This window comes from Coturnix japonica, chromosome 2, assembly GCF_001577835.2.
Source record: "Coturnix japonica isolate 7356 chromosome 2, Coturnix japonica 2.1, whole genome shotgun sequence".
Taxonomy (NCBI): domain Eukaryota; kingdom Metazoa; phylum Chordata; class Aves; order Galliformes; family Phasianidae; genus Coturnix; species Coturnix japonica.
The window spans coordinates 39,044,700-39,064,601 of record NC_029517.1 but is presented as its reverse complement, the minus strand read 5'-3'; the positions used below and the strand labels follow the sequence as shown (position 1 = coordinate 39,064,601).

General features: G+C 41.3%; 1 protein-coding gene across 1 annotated transcript in view; it reads right to left on the bottom strand.

The window, feature by feature from the left end:
- Window positions 1-11,981, bottom strand: part of TMEM108 (transmembrane protein 108) — a 141,947-nt gene extending 129,966 nt beyond the window's left edge. Inside the window, exons 1-2 of the mRNA XM_015854067.2 lie at window positions 11,732-11,981; window positions 5,934-6,060 (exon numbers count right to left, since the gene is read on the bottom strand). The gene's annotated coding sequence lies outside the window, so the exon portion shown is untranslated. The remainder of the gene's footprint in view (window positions 1-5,933; window positions 6,061-11,731) is intronic.
- Between the last annotated feature and the right edge of the window lie 7,921 nt (window positions 11,982-19,902).

The following is a 19,902-nucleotide window of genomic DNA, read 5'->3' as shown; positions in this document are numbered from 1 at the left end:
AGCAAACTGTATTGTTCATACTTGACTAAAGTCTTGTAATAAAAGTACTTTGCATTTTTAGCAACGTAGATTTTGAATAACAGCATGTATTTCCCCTCATTTCCATCCCAAAGGAAAATTGAAGCTACTGCTATTACTCCATTTAGCCAAATGAAAGACTGGTAACTTAAGTGATTCAGCTACACCCACAGATAGACAAAACAATCAAGATCAACTCAGATCTTGTCAGTAAGACCATACACAGACCATCTTTATTTGACTAGAATGGGAGACAAACAGTAACCACCATTCTCTTTTCTTACATAGCAAACTGTTTTACCCATGCCTTTTAATACACATTTTGAAAGACGCCATCAGCTTAAATCAAGATCTCACACTGAAGTGCAAGTGTATAAACACATGCTTTTACAGAACATTAAGAAGATACATTATCTCTCCACTTCTTAAGCGCTTGGATTTAGCAGTCAGCTGGCTCTCCACAGCTCCCAGCTTCTCCAAACTAAGTGCAAAGAATACACTGGCTTCGCTTGTGAAAGCATGAATAATAGTGCTTTTGCTATCCAATTAATGAGCATTCTTATGACTTTTTAGCATGGCTGCTTCCACACTAAACACTGGAGGAAAACGTCTACAAGAAAAAATGCATTTGCTTTTACAAAAGCTGGGTTTTTTTAGGCAATTTATATATAACTTAAATCATTCATTGATACATGAACAGATGAATAAAGGACAAATCAAATTACAAGAACAGCAACAAAAGAGAAGGATACACCGCAAAAAGAACTTCTAAAAATGCACTTGAAGGAACCTCACTGCACAGATACAGAAATAAATACACAAGTCATGCTGTAAACCATTTGTAACGTTTTCTGTACTGACTTCATTCCAGTAAGAGTATCTTTATTTACAAGGACCTCTTTAGCATCACTTTGCTGTGCTATCTCAGCATCACAGCAACCACACCTTTACAGACCACTGGAGTTGAAAAGTTCATTTTGTCCTATTTCTTGCAAGCTGATCTCTCTCTAAGGCTGAGCCTCCCCTGAATTTCACAAGTTTCCTGTACTCCACTTGCTATTTTCGGTTCTCTTTCTGAGCAGCAAATAATTGAAACAGAGCACAACCTTTCGATGCTTTAAATCTGACCTAGAAACACACAGTTATAATTCAGCAGACTGATCCCTTAGTCTGTTTGACAGTAGGGGTAGGATGGCCTATTCCTTCTGCAGAAAGCTCAGTCCAGTGGACTAAGAGCACAGAGTGAACAGTCGAGCCTGATGCTTAGATTTAGAAGTGGAATTTAGTTCTCTGCTTTGCATGATCCAAGGGTGAATTCTGTGACCATCTACATAAGGGAATGGAAGAAGGGCATTTCCCTACCTCACACCGTTTATATGAAGTTGTTCTCAAGGCTATGATTCATTACAGGCTGTGAGGAGCTTGAGAACAAACAAATAGACATCTAAAAGTAGCTGACATCCCCAGCTTTTGTTTCTGTATTTGGCAAGAAAATAAAGGCAGCTCTACGCATCCTGTATACTCAAGTATCCACTTCTTTTCCCTAGATCTTACTGACCCTCTTAGGTTAACATTACAGAAAATGTACCTTCTGTAATGTGATGGGAAGCACGGCAATAACAGCAGAGCATCATGGTTCTAGGCTGCAGCAAGTGAGAATTTGCTCAAATAAAACAGCCGTGGGCACAGAAACAAAGAAAAGATACGCAGGGATTACCTATAATATCCCCTTGCCTCCACTACCAGCCCTTAAATGAGGTCTGGGAAGGGGTGGATCCAGGATTCTAGTCACTCAGGTGCACTGACTGCACCCCAGCTCCCCTGGGTTGGCCCCACTTTCCTACCAGGTGCTCAATCAGTGGTTCAAGCCACAACTTGCATTTCCACTACACTTCCACACCATGTTTTTAAGTCTGGTTCTACTAAGCATACCAGTATACTTTTGTACCAGCTACCAAACAAGGAGTCATAATGCCAAACCTCTGCTTATCCAATGAATTTTTAACCACACTTTAATGCATTTAACTGCACCCAAAAGTCTTCTACCTATACAATATTTAGCAGCACACTACCACCCCAATGCAGACATTATCGCTTACTGTTCGGAATGGTAATGAAGAGGGGCAAATCATCCACTGGATGGAATTTTGTATAGTTGGTGGGATCAGCATGAACAGAATGTTATCAAACAAGCCTAGAGGTCCTGAGGACCAGGTGGAAAAACCACTGCAGTGCGTCATATGCTACTTGAGTGGATGACTAAGCAGCAACAAGTGTTTAAGCATAACTTTAGTGAAGAGACAGAGGCTCCTTGAAGAAAAGCTAGAGAGAAAGGTTTTAAAAAACCCCACTCAGTGACCCACATTAAAACAAGGAAACAACATTTGCTTTGATTGTGAAGGCTCTGTTCTAACTCCACAGCATTTTCCTTGCAATGGATTTTTATATCTTGTTACTAGAGTTCAATGTCAGTGGTAATTAATGGTTGTAAGTACAAAAACTCCCAATTGCAAGCTGGTTCTGTATTAAATAATAAAATAATAAAATAAAATATTTTAAATAATAAAATAATTAAATAATTCTGTATTAAAATGCCTGCTTTGCTAGAGTTAACTTCTGAAGCACAGTCCTTCAGGATTTAACAGATGAATCTATGACTTCCAGAATGCTCCTGTATAGCAATAGTAAAAACAAAACAACTTCACGGGAATTAGTAGGTGCTATCTCATTTTTTTACTTTAGGAAGCACAGGGAAACATTACAAAGCGGAACTTACCACTGGGGAAAAGGATCACAAGGGTTAAAATTAGAGAAGACAGTTTGACAACTCTCAATTCATGTTTAAGTATTACTAAAAAGTTGAGTTATGTCACACAGGGAAAGTGTCACTGCAGTTACTGAGAACTTACTGTGCCAGCAAGTGTCAGGACAAATCACACTGCAGAGCAAACACACTGTATGTCACCCACACTTACAAAAGGCAAAGCTTCCACCCACTGCCAAGAAGCAGCTTCCATTTCTAAGACAGCGTATACCTAATTGCTCTTATTCAAATCAAAACAGCTCATGGCAAATACTACAGTAACACTATTGACAACTTTAGGATCTTTCCCAAGTTAGACAGACAAAATGCTTTGATTGTCCAGCATCTTAAAATACATTCACTTCAAGTCTCTAGACTCACACACATAAACATGTGCCTTGAAACAACGTGAAGCCATTGCTCACCATGCTAATGAAAAGTGTCTCTATCTCTTATACTCCTGGGTCTGCCTGTACTCTTCCAGTCTTTGTCATCTCCCAGATCAGATACTCTTGGTAGAAAGGAGAATTTGCAAATAGTGCTGAGCCTGGAACAGTAACTGGTACAACTGATGGCCTGTCAGTGCCTGGAGTCCCTCAGTACCAACATTAAAAGTGAAGTACAGGAACATGAAACTTATTGTACCAGAAAGGAGAAAGATAGGGCTAAGTCACGTAAGAACTATAAAATATTTCATGAGCTGAAGGAAATTTTTATTCAGTTTGAATTCTCATATGATTTCCTGTAAGTTTTCAGGTGCTCTTCCAAAGAGGTTTTAATTTAATACTTTGCTGAAACAAATTAACTGAAACCTGCATAATCTGTTATTATTAAAATAACTGAGTTGAGTATAAAGCAGAAGGAAATCCATTGTCATACCTCCTCAAATTATGTTTCAGTATTTTCATCCAAAACCAACACAAACCCACCACCGAAACAACCACCTAAAAGCTACAATGAGTTACTCACAAATGAATGACAATACAGAAAAAGTTGGACCTTGAGTCCTCAAACAACTGAAGACACTGTTACCTCCAGCTATTTATTCTATCCCACAGCCTATGATCCAAAAAACAGAGTTACTGTAGTAGACTATCTCAGTTGCTTTGAAGCAGAGAGCAGACAGCATTGAAAGAGCAATGAAGTTCTAAATAAAGGTGCAGTCTGCACACAGAAGTGTGGATCACGAGCTCGCACTCCAGCTACAACTACCACAGGGATGACAGCCGCCAGCAAATGAAAGCTAACAAAGCAACTCTGGGGCTGTAACAACACTTTTTGCTGTGAATAAGTGCCAATAAATCCATGTTAACTAAGACACTGCAAGACATTCCGACCCTGTACTTTTTTTCTGAGCTGCTAGAACCAGCTCTTTTCAGAAAGGAGTCAATTTATGTGCAGCTCTGTCTGTCACTGGCTTGTGTTCTGAATGGCTGAACTTGAGCTATGTCTGTGTAAGCTGAATTCCACTCCCCGCATTCATTCTCCATTCCCAGAATGGCTGCTGCAGGAATGAAAATCCTATTTGGAAGGATTACGTGTCACACAACTGCCAGAGGCCCTATCTAAGGCTGGTCTCCTTCCCATGCCAGAAGCCATAAAACTTTAGAGGTCCTATTCAGCAAGTGCGTGGTTAAAGTGAACAAGGTGCTAACACAAAACAGTACCACCATATTGTGTATGCAGAATCAAAGCCATCACTCTCCCTTCCTTGACTCCCATTATACTAAGGATTTGGGCTAAAGCTTGGGATTTCACTACGTTCAGGTGTGAAGAACAAGAAAACACAGGCCAGAGCAGAATGCACACCTGTTGAGCTGAACAATAGTTGGTAGCAATAGGGATTCTACTTAACACTTGTATGTGGACAGCAGGTTTCACACAAGTTTATGGAAGGGAAAATTAAACAGAAAATGATCTACTGTCTAGAACAGTGCACGCAGGTTTTTGTGGTCTTTCTACATGCATTCCACCATAACAACAGTTACGGAAACTTACTGGAATGTCCCAAGCACTCAAGAGCTTAAATGTGTTTTTTCCTTTCAAGTTTTATTTGCTGATGCTTATCTTCACATTTTCTAAATACTTCACACATTCCGTCCCTGTTACTTCAGTATATAAGAGATCATTTCCTACTTTGTAGCACATCATGACGTCACCTGTTTCCTTCTCCATCTTAAGAAGAGGAACTCCATAATTTAGTTTTTCCAGAAGAACGGAAAGAGCACACAACATGCTTGTGATAAATAGCAGGTAACACAGGAAACTGCTGGCCATTATTTCTGTACAAAGGAGAAGCAATAGCAGTGCATTTCAACAGCAGAAATTGTTCCTTTATTATCAAACACAAGCTGGTGAAAATGGAATACCACACAGACTTTGGTTGGAAATCCTCCCTGCAAAGCAGACTCCAGCTAGTATCAGTTGTAACTGCTCTTTTTTGTGCAAGTACACAGCTGAAGAGGGGAAAGGCTTATTAGCACAGCCTAAAGCCAGACAACCTGTAGAGTTACCTTAGCAGACACTTCACAATAAAGCTTGAATTATAAAGGTTCTGAGAGTTCACGTTTCTCACCGACTCTTGGAAATTTACATCTCCCCTAGTTTGATTATTGTCCAGCCATGCACTTATTGTAGACCAACAGATGGAACACAATGGAAAGTGCAGCAGTGACAACAGATCAGCAGGGGCCTAGGCTGCAGCAAACAAATATTTGCTCAAATACAACAGCCGTAAGCACAGAAATAAAAGAAAGAAGCTGCTTACCTTCAGAAGGCTACAAGTATGTGAGAATTTCCAGTGAGATACCCTTCCCTCCACTGCCAACCCTCAAATGAGGTCTGGGAAGGGTTGGATCCTCCACCCCCTTCCAGTCACTCAGGTACATTGTTTGCGCCTGAGCTCCCTGTGTTGGCTCTGTCTTCCCACCAGGTGCTCGATCACTGGTTCAAGCCATGGCTTAGCATTTCCACTGCAATAGTTATTAGCAGTGGGCCTCTAGACTGAACAAGCTTCTGAGAGCACTTCATCTGCCACCTTGGGAAAAGCCACCACAGAGATAGCTGTGCTACACTGAGGAGAAACCAGAAGAAAAAAACTTTATTGCTTTACCTTGTAATGAGAAGTGCAGATGCCTTCAAACATAGTTATATCCATACAGTCCATTGGTTCTGACCTATCTGATAACAGCAGCTCTTCCAGCTTCTTGGTTATTTTACTTTTAATTTACTGGTACAACCTGTAAATTTAAAGAAGTGGGTAAGTTATTCCAAGACTTTTATCCATCTCATTCTACACAGCACTCAACTTTAATACATATGGTACTGTGCCACATGCCTTCTATTGTTCTCAAGAGCTTTCAGCACAATGGCTTACAAACCAGTGTTTCAATACATCACTGATTTATTTATTTATTTATTTGGAAGATAAATAAATAAAGAGATTCTTTCATTGGATTTCTTTTTCAGGAAGACATGTGCCATGTGGGCATACCGTATGTTTGAGAACATGCTTTTACCTTATTAATTTCAAACACTCGTGATGCTGAATTGACAATTTACTTCTGAATTTTGCTGTTAAAGGCTGGTTCTTGTAAAAGAGAAAAGTTAAATCCAAATCCTAGCTCAGGAGTAGGAATGCTACTAGTTTAGAAACTCCTTCAAAAAATGACTATAAACACTGCTCAAAAGTTTCAGCAACGGGGAATTTCTTTTATAGAAATACATAGGGAATCACAGGGAGATTCTTTAAATGCATCTACAGCTGCACAGCATGTATTTAAATTTGAGCATCCAACCAAAAGGTGTTCTGAAAACCAAGGAATGGCTTTTCTGATCAAACACAGCAGCGGCCATCAGTGGGACCAATGAAGGCATCACATATGCTTAAACCATGGGGCAGATCATTTGGCTTATGAGGAAGAGGCAATAGAATAAGAAATACAAAAAAATGTACACCTTGGTACATGCCTGGATGCAGGCAGAGATTGCTCTGAGGGCGTATCACTGCACACCACTACTAACAAACTGACTGAAGTTAAAAAAAAGTCAAGGGATTGTCGTGTGGCAAATTCCTACAGCACAAATACCTCGTGTATGCAAACATGCCAACTGTGTGACTGTAGGGAGAGAGATGAGATGCCTACACACTGCAGAAGGAAGAAGAATGAGCCAACTGCAGCTGACATGATAAAGAGTTTGTGAAAAGACATTTAGAATGTTTTTTTTCTTGGTTGTTCAGGAAGATTAATTATCCGAAAGCATAGGCTCTGCTCATCAGCTTTTGCTGATGGAAACAGAAAAATCAATAGATTTTAGTCTGCCACTATAAAAAGAATGCTATAATATTATTTGGATTCAAAACTTGGGTGTATTGTTTGTATATAATACTGTGTTAATACTTAACAGTTTGTCCCCTGTAAGGATAAACATTACACAAAGTAATGCCCAGGTTGACTAACAAGATGCCTCGAGTGTCTACAAGCATCCTGCTACATGACATGCCTTTAGCTATTTGCTCAGAATCTGAAGCAAAAGGGACTGTTAGAGAAGATTTTCAACTTGGTTAGCTTTTTCAGTTGGTTAGCTGATAGCAGTTACACTGTTAATCTACACAGGAATCAAAGGAGAAAAAAGTGACTGCATTGCTCTTGGCTCCACTTGCAGATGTTAGATCTACCTCTCAAAAGTCTTACCACATGAAAAGCAGGTTTCAATTTTTCTATGTGTGCCTGTGTGCACAAATATTCTATCTAAAACTCTCTAATTTGAAAATTGTTGCAGAACATGCTAAAAAACATTGCTTTAACAACCTGATGCATATAATATTGGTCACCTCTCTTAAGTCTTCAAACAGGAACACCACTGATCAGGTAAAGCCTCTATTTTGTGTGTCTTGGGAGTGTTTTCACTTCCAGAAGGTAGAAAGTGAACAGGCAAGGTACATAAAGGACACACAAGTCCCACTCCACTGTTTTTAACTAATTTATCTGCAGTCAGTGTTGGTCTGGGCCAGTGATGATAGAGACTAAGTTGCAACTACTTCCCATATACAAAGAATTCCCAAAATAGCTGTATACTTTCAATCTTGAAAGAATTGTATGCAAAAATGTGCACAAGTGAATGTATTATTAAATCCCACAATCAGCCTTACTGTATTGCTTCCATTTTTGGACCATAGCAAAGGACTCATAAACATAGTCCTGATTCACTCTGGGCAGAGGACTACCTCTAGGTTGCAATCTGAATGCCAGTGATCCTTTAGGTGACTGTTACATTCACCATTTCTTCCATGTCTTCCACAACAAACACTATAGTTGGGCTTTGTCACAAAAGGCTTCTTGCTGTTTGGAAGCACTGTGATACTTTACTTGAAGGCACCTCCCAGTAAAGCTTCCCTTAGCAGAGAAAGCTTAGTAAAGCAACACAAGCTGCTCAGCCAAGCTTCTTAATTAAAAGTATAACAAACATGCCGTCATTATGACAATGAAAATACTGATGAAAAGTAGTGTTTCAAGTGCCACAGAAGTATATGTAACCAATTCAGAATAAAGCTCACACATACTTTCTAATTCACAGAATCATTAAGGCTGGAAAAGACCTCCAAGATCACCCAGTCCAACCACCAACCCATCCCCATCACACCACTGACCATGTCCTTCAGTGCCACATCCACACATTTCTTGTATACCTCCAGGGTTGGTGACTCCACCACCTCCCTGAGCAACCTATGCCACTGCCTTGCTGCTGTTTCTGAGAAGAAATGTTTCCTAATATCCAACCTCAACCTCTCCTGGAGCAAATTGATGCCATTCCCTCTTGTCCTATCACTGCTACCTGGGAAAAGAGGTTGACCCTTACATAGCCACAGCCTCCTTTCAGGCAGCTGTAGAGAGCAATCAGGTCTCCTTTGAGCCTCTTATTCTCCAGAATGAACAATCCCAGCTCCCTCAGCCGCTCCTCATAAGACCTGTGCTCCAGACCCCTCAGAGCTTTGTTGCCCATCTCTGCACACGCTCCAGGACCTCAATGTCCTTCTTGTGGTGAGGAGCCCAAAACCGAACACAACACTCAAGGTGTGGCCTCACTAGTGCCAAGTACCTATGTCAGTGCTCATGGTTTCAGAACAAACTAAATCCCGTCACCATTACCATGCATAAGAACACCTGGAGATTTATGTCTGTGGTCATATTCCAACAGCACTGTAACAAGGCTGAAGGAATCCAGCCTGCTGTAGGCAGCATACTGGCTCCAGTTGCCTTCATTTCTCTCTGTACTTTCCACTTTTTCTGCTTCCATTACCATTACTATTAGTTTTCAGTCAAGAGATTCAGCTACAAAACTTTTTTGGGGGTGGATTTTAACTTTAAAACATAACTGCAACTTCAAAAACTTAATTTGTACATTAATTGTGGCCAGCATTATGCCCCCACTTGAATTATTTGTAGCCAGACCATTGTAATTATCTTGTCTCATGATTTCCTGCAGTGCAATTCAGGTAATGACAATGATAGTTTTTGGTTCACCCCAATTTGTACTTAGTAAACTAACTGTTAAGTATTGCAGCCAAATTCCCACCCTCTAAGTCAGTGGAGAGATGTTGCCAACATCACGTTGTCTTCAGTGATGCTTTACCACAGGATAAGCCTTGATAGCAAAAACTACAATATTAATACATTTCATGTTTACTAATTCATTTAATTGTTTAGTGAATTTGGCCAGATATACCAGTTAATATATTTCACAAACAAGGATGTCATGATGAAACAATTAAGTAGAAGATTTTTTACATGGATCTGACCAGAATATGTAATTTGCAAGTACCTACAATGGAATTTATGTATATATTAGCTGCCTCTATTTACCTGACAAATGACACATTCATTTTATAGTGTGGTGAAAAACCCTAAGCTAAGTTAATCTTCACAGAAGAACTTATTTTGCCTGCAATGAGATGGTTTGGAGAATAAGTTTGTTAGCCTTTGTTGATGCAGCTGAGGCCTGTTGCACGCCACCAAGGGACCTGGCTTAGCTCAACTCTTGCCATGGGCAGCTGCAGGCTGTGAGGCAATGTGTTGCCTGCTGATTCAGCTTATCTGCTAAGGCAAAATTCAGCCCTGGCACAACCTCTGAGGGAAGGCAGCACCAGAGCAGACACTACAGCACAGGCACTTAGCAATATTGCCTCCTGCTGCCAGCAGAGGAGAGATTGCCCAGTGTTTTCAAACTTCTTGAGGCGTGCTGTGTCAATACATAAAATGTCTTTAATATATGCACGTTATTGCAGCTATTTTAGCACAATATTGGCACGTCAGTCTTATTAGCAGAAAGAAAAGGCTTTGTCACTAATAAGCTTGAGTTGTATTTTATTCTGCGGTATGCCGTTCTACCTGCAGATCCTACATACAGCTGTATAATGGCAACTCTCCCATTGTAACACTTACAACTGCCTTCTTTTCTCTTTCATCTCTCTAGCGAAAGACTCATGATCAACCTATTCCATATCTGGCATTCATTAAGTGAACATCAGTTTACAAGGGTAGAGGAAATCCCATCAGTCTTAATAGGATTAAGGGTATTTCTACTGTTTTGCTGTTTCCAGTCCCTCAGAAATAAAGAATATCTTTAAAACGAATAGTTGGTGGTCACACAGCTCATTAGCATGGTCCACCACAATCAGAACTGGTAGTATAAACTTGTAATTATTTAATTGCCCCTGCAGAGGTTACTCCATTAGGACCTACAATAAACTGGAAAGTAGACACACAAAGTCACACTGGGACAACAGCAAAGTAGGCAACACCCAATAGCTTGCATGTGCTGATTTTGTTTTGGTTAACACAGTGTTTAAGTACAGTTTTATACTGTCTTCAGATCCAGGTGGTATCCCTGTTACCATATTGCTGTCTGTTCCTGCGGCTGATCTGGTTCTGTCACTTTACAAATGTAAGGGTTGGAACTTTACATAGCTTTGAACAGTTGCTTTCCAGAAGCACTGCTCCAGAGCACTAGGAAAACATTACAGTATGATTTGTTTTGCTTTGCTTTTCGAACTGCATTCCTTAAGCTCACTCTTCCCCTCGTCTTCCCCCCAGGAGAAGCCGGCTGTGACATGATAGAACCACTCAGCAGCAGCACATTCCCATCACCGATTTAGCGCCTGAAGCAGCAGAAGGAGCATTTTTAAACATTACATTACCAATAGGATAAAGGCAGACTGATCCTATTTGCTCTGATTAGTGGCTTTTTCCATAGAAAGAACTCCCGCCATAGAGACGGAAGCTTTCTGTAGTTACAAACGGGATTTTCTGTTAGATCATCTGTCTCGTAGTTGAGCTGCACCAGCACCAGCCATTTGTTCACAGGGCGATTCAATCCCCTTCCCATTTCTTTCCCGGTGAAGTCTGTTCGATCCTTAACACACAGCAGTCCCACCTCTCCTCTGACCCTTCCTCTCTATGCAAGCTTTAACACATTATCCTGAAGCAGACCGTGGGTCCCTCCTACAATTCGAATGAAACACGGAGGCTCTCGCTTGCAAAGCGCCGGCTGCAAGGTGCTGCCTAGCACAGCATCACACACAGCCTTTCCTACGGCCGTGTTCCCGAGCTGTGCAAGGAAGGATGCCGTCCTTCACGCAGCCTTCTTGAAACACAGCATGCACGGCACAGGCTCCGCTCCTCACGCCTTGGAGCAGTCCGTGCCTTTGGCTCCGTATCGCCGATATATATCCCAGCACAAGCACTGGGGCTCGGCAAGCACCTTGCGGCTCCTGCTTTAACGTACCCGGTTTCCTAACAGCGATGTGCGGCTTTTCCTGCACCGATCGATGCGAATGTCACCTCTCCTCCCCGCTCCCGCCCAGCCACGAAGAGTGGAAACCACCGCTGGCGATTCCCGGTGCGCGCCTACCTGCTATACCGCTTATTCACGTCCGCCGGAGGGATGCAGAAGGACACATCTAAAACGCAGCGTCTTTAAGCCAGCAGGGAGACCCGCCGGGCAGCTGCCACTTCACACAGCATTTCATCCGGAGAATCGGAGAGCCGAGGGAACGGAGCTCCTTCCCTTGCTGCTCCAGCCGGGAGCCGCCGGCTGCTGGCCTCAGCCGCGGGCACGGAGCGGAGCGGCGGGCACACAGCGCCGCCCGGCCCCGCCGCCGCCGCAGGCGGAGCTCCCGCGGGCCGCGCACAAAGCGGGGGGCGGCTGGACGGGAGGGGCCCGGCTGCGGCAGCGACAGTGTGTCTGTCAGCGAGGGGCTGCGGCGGAGGGAGGTGGGAGGCAGGGCTACGGCACGGCCCCGCTGGAGCGCGGAAAGGAGTGGTCCGGGGGTTAGGGAGGCAGTTTGAAAAGGCTGAGCGAACCGCTGAAGCAGCACTGAATCACTGAATCACTGAATACCCCAAATCGGAAGGGACCCGTGAGAATCACAGGATACGGTTGGGCTGCTGGGTTGCTGGCTCGTGTTGAATCTTTCATCAACCAGCACTCCCAAATGCTTCTCAGGGCTGCTCTGAAGACATTTGATGCCCTGTAGCTACCTGTATCTGCGCTTGGGATTGCCCCGACCCAGGTTCAGGATCTTGCAATTGGCCTTGTACTTCACGAGGTTGGCATGGGCCCACCTCTCAAGCCTGTCCATGTCCCTGTGGATGTCGTCCCTTCCCTCTGGTGTGTCAACTGCACCACTCAGCTTGGTGTTGTCTGCAAACTTGTCCATATCACCTACAAAGATGTTAAATAACACTGATCCCAACATCAATCCCTGAGGAACTCCACTCATCACTGATCTCCACTTGGACACTGAGCTGTTGACTGCAACTCTCTGAGTGTGACCATCCAGCCAGTTCCTTATCCAACAAGTGGTCAAATCCATTTTTCTCCAGTTTGGCAACCAGGATGTCATGTAGGACAGTGTCAAATGCTTCACACAAGTCCAGGTAGATGATGTCAGTTGCTCTTCCTTTCTTCACTGAGGCTGTAACTTCATCATAAAAGGCCACCAAGTTTGTCAGGCATGACTTGCCCTTGGTGAAACCATGCTGGTTACCACCAATCACCTCATCTTTATTTTTAATGTGCCCTAGTAGAGCCGTCAGGAGGATCTTCCCCATGATCTTGCCAGGCACAGAGGTGAGACTGACTGGCCTGTAGCTCCTTGGATCTTCCTTTTTTTCCCTTCTTGAAAATGGGTGTTATGTTTCCCCTTTTCTAATCAGTGGGAACTTCACCAGACTGCCATGACCTTTCAAATACGATGGATAGCAGCTTGGCAACTTCATCTGCCAGTTCCCTCAGAACCTGTGGATGAATCTCATCAGATCCCATGGACTTGTGCACCTTCAGGTTCTTTAGATGGTCTTGAACCTGATCTTCACTTACAGCAGGCAGATCTTCCTTCTCCAAGTTCTTACCATTGCTTTCTGCAACCTGGGTAGTGTGTCTAGAGCACTTGATGATGAAGACCGGGTCAAAGATGACACAGAGTACCTGAGTTTTCTCCATATCCTTCATGACCAGGCCTCCAGTTTCCTTCCAGAGAGGGCCCACATTCTCCCTTGACCTTCCTTTTATTACTGATTTACCAGTAGAATTTCTTGTTCCCCTTTATGTCCCTGGCTAGATTTAATTCTGCATGGGTTTTAGCTTTCCTAACTTGATCCCTCTCTGCTCAGACAGCTTCCTTGTAGTCCTCATAGGTAACCTGTTCCTGCTTCCACTCCCCATAGGCTTTCTTTTTGAGCTTATGTAAGTTCAGGAGCTCCTTGCTGATCCACAGAGGCATTCTTGCCTGCTCCTTCCTTTTTGTCTGAATGCACTGCTTCTGGGCTTGGAGGAGATGGTCCTTGAATACTGCTCCTCATACACCCCACCTTCCAGAACCTTCCCCCTCTCCATAGCCTCCTTTAAACACTAATAGTTTTATGTCATTCTGTATAGCGGCGGCCAAAACTGTCCACCTTACCTTTTGTGCCTTCCTACACTCCGTGGGAATTTCAAATGTGACAGGAATACAGCAGGAGGGCTGCAAAGTGGTGCGTGCAGCTTCAGACCTGCCTGAAAGCCACAGCGATAAGCTGGACCTACTGGCCTAGTCCCTCTGTGCTTTGTTCCAGAGGCTTTGCAAACTTCCCTCCCATTAAAGGAGGAGTTGCTGCTGGTAAAACATTACCTACAATGAAAATACAGGATATTCAATGAGACTGTTCAGAGGAGCACCAACCACAACACTGTTTTTATGGCTTTCCATTCACTTTTCTTCTTTTCCCCAGTATTTGAGTTACTTCATGCCTATAACAATGGCTGCATCCATGTCACACTGCAGAAGCATCTGCACTTACGTTGTGTTTGCCTGCTTGTGAATACTCAGTTTATAATGTGCAAAGGAAACCAACTGGCAGTTTATAGACTGTAACATGTCAACAGCCTTTGTAGTCATAGAGGATAAGACAGAATCTGACATAAAGGGTTTGTATATGTAAAATAAATGTATCTATCTATACAGAGTGTCTAGCTAGGAGAGACTGTACATGTGCAGTTCAGCTTTGCAATATACAATGCTTTTTAGCAATCTGTGGAATCACCCCCCACAAAGTCTTTAAAAGTTATTTTTCCAGGCTTTATGCAATAAACATGCCTTAGCATTGTACTTGGTAGTAGCTGGAATATCACCAGAAGTAGATAACAGCTTTATATCCTCTTCTGATGGATGTTAAAATTGGAGTAGTTGCTGAAGAAGAACAAGTCTCTTCTTTGTAGACATGAATCCAGATCAAAGGAGAAAAGGTGAGCCAATTGCTTTTCATCCTGGGCTGTAGAGATTGAGGTAACAGTCTGAAGTTAAAAGCACTCCTATGCCCTGCACAGAGGTTTGGCAGAATGTCCATCAACTCTAGTAACTTTTTAGATAATTTTGTTATGTGAAAGCTTTTTCTTCTACATTGGCTTAGAGTAATTCATTAGGAAGTCTCAGCCGCTGAGGAAACATTAACTTAGGGTTCACATCGATCACATATGAAAGCCACGTCATATCAGACAAATCCCTTCTTTCTTTGTTTTACATGCCTGCGGTTTAGTAGTTTGTTTTGAGCAGAGGATAAAGTCTGAAGAAGACTAGGGTTCAACCTCTTCAGAGATCTCTAATTTAAGGAAAGGTTATGTCTTGTCTCTGATCGAAAGCCAGCAAGCATGGCTCCTCTGAGGCACTAGAATTCAGAAGTAATTATACAGAACAAATGAAAAGACTTGGAATTTCTTCCTCATTGGAATAAAATTCATTTTTATGTTATAACTATGGCTATAAGAGATTTTCAAAATCATCTTGGGATTTATAACAGCACAAGACATTATTCATACTTGTAACTAATGAAAAATAGGAAGGAAGTTCTGAACCAAAGTAACTGGCCAATTTTGGTGCAATAGGGAACCCAGATTGAACATTTTCATACACAAAGTAAAATTTGTCTTTATGAAATGAGGATAAGGTATAAGGTAGAATGAATGAGACTGTGAATATAAATTCAACAGAAAAATGCTTTTGTCCATGAGGGATTCCTTATCACTCATGAGAACTGAAGCCTGATGGATCTCCATCAGCTTCAAAGGGTCTGGATGAGCTGCACAAACAACACTGACTCAATGTGAACAAAACATTCACAGAAGAGACAGGAGAAGTCTGGTTGCACCTCCCAGGCCTGCCACCAAGCTAGTACATCCTTCTGACACACCAACTCATTTCTTCAGGTCTTCTTTTCTTTCATATCATTGGCCAATGTGACTTCAAGCTATCTGTGACAAACACAATCTTTAAATACAGCAAATGGATAAGAAGATTCCCATTTTCAGCTTAGTAAATGTCATATTAAAACAACAACAACAACAACACAAAAATACCCCACAAAATCACAGAGCCTGAGCCAGCAAACTAAATCAATACTGATTTTTTAAGCATCCTATCAAAAAATGTACCCCCTCCAAGGGCTGTTCTCTTGATAGTGCACAAGAGATGCTATTGCCAACTCTCCACGCTGACCATGAGATATCAGAGATGAGCCAAACAGTTTGGGGTGGGCCTACACAGCTGCCACCATTCACTCTCTCTGCAGACCAGTTTCACGGTGGTTAATACTTGTTCACCCGAAGCTTATAAATATGCAATTTTAAAGCTGAGTCAGTTTGTCACTGGGAGGAAAAAGTATACAGAACTTATTACACAGTATTTTTCCACCCCCTTCTTATTCTAGAAGGACTGTAATTATTCCCTGCTGCAGGAGCTGTAGAGTAGTAATCCTTCTCCTCCTACATGCTTCATTTACAACTTGAGAGCTAACAGACTATTAAGTTTTTAATAAATTATACTAAAATATTGTGGCACTGTTCTAAAAGTAAAACTTGGAAGTGAAGTGTGATGGCTGTGTTCCCGATACGTATAGAAATATCCATTAAACACTTAACTTTTTTTTTTTTTTACAAAAATGTGTTGGCTTATAAACATCTATGATCATAAATATTTCTCAGAGAAGAGCTGGAAGTGACCGTGTAGTATTAGAGTCACTTTTTCTTTTTTTAAAGCAGAAAGCTTCTTCCTGTTCACTATTAATCTCTTTTCCTTTCATCTCAGATTTAATTCATCTCTAGGTTTTTACAATGTCATAAAATTATTCATGTGCTAAGAAGAATAGGTAATGTGAGAACAGGAAAGACTTCACAAAGAAAGGATAAAATTAACAATAAAAATACTCGGAAGAGTAAGGGAAATATTAGACCTTCAGTCTTTCAAGATTACAACATTGGCCTCAGCCATTTGAGAAAGTTTGAAAAATAATGCTTCTCATTTTACATTCAGAGGTGTATTTTTGATGGGGGGCTCAGTTGTGCTGTGATAACAGCAATCAGTGGAGTCTTCTGTTACTGCCACCTTTTGTGTTCAGACTTATGCTTAACAATGGACCCCAAATCCATGATTGAAATATTTGAGTGAAGTAGGCTGGTTTTCAGGCAAATTGAACATTCACCTATTTCAATGACGTGTGGAGTACATGAATACAAAGGAGTTTTCAGAATGAATGTCTTCTCTGGAAGTCTATCATCAAGTCTGCAAACTTCAGAAACGTTACACTTCATATCTGGGGTTCTTCTATCCCATTCTGTCTCTTGCCATCACCATATATCACTCCAGAGTTTGTTAAGTAAAGAGAGCTGAGGAGTGAAAAGATCATCAGATACAAATGTCAAACTCATAGGACAAGTGTACATATTGAATGGCTTGAGGAAAATGCTTGCAGTTTTGGTTTTGATTGCTATTAATCAAGACAGGGTCTCAAAATGAGACACAGTAGGGGAAAATTGTTCTTGTGCTGGTTTCATGAGCATACCAGAAGTTTCAGAAAAACACCAGCTTCCTAAACATTTCACTAAGCAACAAATGCCTTATAGATGGAAATACAGCAATTTATTTAAAATAAAAAATGATTAAAAATAAACAAAGAAAATTGCTGAGTCTTTAAAAATTCTCAGATAGAAGAAAAACCCTTAAGCCTTACTGAAAAATTCAAAGCCTTCCTTCAGCAGGAGAATTCTCCACAAGTGGGCTTCCTTTATGCTTGAGATAGGGCTTTCATTAACAGGATTTGAAAACCTAAAAACAATTATTTCTTAATCATGAAATGATTTCCTTGCTGCAGGAACTTCTTAAAATATTATGCAGCTAGAATAGATGAAATGTACAAAGACTTTCTGAAAGTAATGTCTCCTATTTTATTATGTTGGCCCATTATGTCAGAGGTGGATGCTGGTGGTATAGTAGTAGGGTTTGAGCCTTCCCACCAATATTCAGTTACATGTTGTTGCTATGCAATAGATGGCAGCAGAGGGGCAGTCTGACAGAATGATACCTAACATGGAAATGCATATGAAGAGAAGAGGCAGGATTAAATTCCTTCAAGCAGAAGCAATTGTACCCACTGACATTAATTGACGCTTGTTGGATGCTTACAGAGACCAAACTGTGAATGTGAGTGCAATGAGGCAGTGGAGGATGCATTTCAGCAGTGGTGACAGTGATGTGAAAGACAAGCCAAGTTTTGGATGGCCATGCACAGCTGTCACACCATGAAACAATGAGTGCCTCAATCAGTTCTCCTGTGCAAATTGGCAGATTATGACCAATGTGAGGCTGAAGGTGACAGTTTTCTGAATCAATTCATTACTGGAGACAAGATGCAGTGTCAATATGAGCTGAAGCTGAAACAGAAGTCCATGGAGTGACGGTGTGAGTTCTTCATTGAAGAAAACATTCAAGATGCAGACTTCCACAGGTAAAGTGATGAGCAATGTCTTTTGGGATAGGATAGGAGTGATCCTTCTTCATTTCTTGGAACCCAGATAACCCATCAACTCTGACCCCTACATCATGACGCTGATTATACTTTTCAGGCCAATAAAAGATGTGTAGGCAACATTTTCCTACAATAATGCCATCCCAACAGGTACGAAGCAGTGGGTCACTATGGGTGCAGACTTCTACCAGCTTGCCATGCCGACTGTTGTTCATCACTGGCAAAAATACCTAGCTAATGGAGTTGTGACAACACTGAAAAATAGTGTTTTGTAGCTGTGAATTTGTTCTATCAAATAGTATTACTGTGCTCTTTGTATTGGTTGTAGTTCCTGTGGAAATGAATAGGAGGCATTACTTTTGGAGTAGTTTTGAATCATTGTCTGGGAAACAGATTCCCTCCTTGTAGTATCAAATAAAATAAATCTTGGAAGTACCTTATAGCCAGTGAAAATGGGGGAGAATGACTGTAACAGTATGAATAATTGATTAAAAATAATAAAAAGAACCGCAAGAAAAGTTTTGATTAACACTAAAAAAATACGAGTAGCGAGATCTCCGATTATTCTGCTATCTGTTTCTAAATTTTCTTAGCTAAGTACTTAATGCTATAGTTGGTTTTTAATAAGCTGGCATTAGGACAGCTGTTATTGTGTCAGCATCACAATAAAAATCCAGGGGGCCCCTCCAGAGATCATCATCCTGACAGCAAAAAGGTTTTTGCTACTTTCTTAATAAACAACAGGTAGGATACAAACTTCCCCTGTATTTAGAACCTCCCTCCTGTCCAGAAACCAAACTCACTGCTTCATTATAATTAGTACCCTTGCAGATTTCTTTATAATTGCTAATTACTTTTTAATCTCTCTGGCAATAAATAGCTTTTCTAAACTTAATTGATTTCACTCATGAGAACTAACAGATTACCCAGGATTCTGCTCACCATCTGTCATGTAAACATAGGTAAAGAAAAATGTTGTTTGGTTTTTTCCATCTAAATTACCTCTCTTTTCCATTGGATTTGTGCTGGCCAGATTTAGACTAACACATGGGTACTTTTGACTGGAATCATTTATTTGTAATGGATTATTTTTTTCGGAAACAGAAATGAAACATACTGTGAACGTTAGAGTCTTTCTGTAAGTTGCAGAGGGTTATACTAAAGCTCAAGATTTTCCCTGCAAAGACTGTGCTATTCTTAATCCTAAATGCAAAAATCCCTACAGCTATAAGGTCCAAAAATAGCAAGCAACTGGATTAGTTCATTATGGTATTTCTCCAATGAAAGAAGACTAAACTAAGCGATGTTATTTGTCATCTTCTCATTCTGCACTTTAGGGAGTGAAGGAAAAGAAAACCTTGCTCCTCCAGTCTCAAAGGCCCGGACTGCTTTTTAGTGAAAACAAATTGTCCCATAACTTACAGCTCTGGGAAGTGGGATTTTAAAAACAACTTTCTAATGAGAAATGGATTGCCCTGTTCCCGATCCAATGAGGAAATCATCCCCTTACCGTTGTAGCACTGTATTTTTGTTTTTATGAAAATGCACCAAATAGAGACTACGGAATCTCTTCTTCATAGCTCAGCTACTTTCTAGAGATTTGTTAAGGGCATTTGTTTGCAAATCACACTGTGGGATTCTGATTCACTCATGCATTACTTTTTTGCTGTTGTGGCTCCACTGAAAATCTCCCAGTCACAGCACCTTCCGATAAGTATTCCGCAACAGCTTCGATGTCCTGAGTAG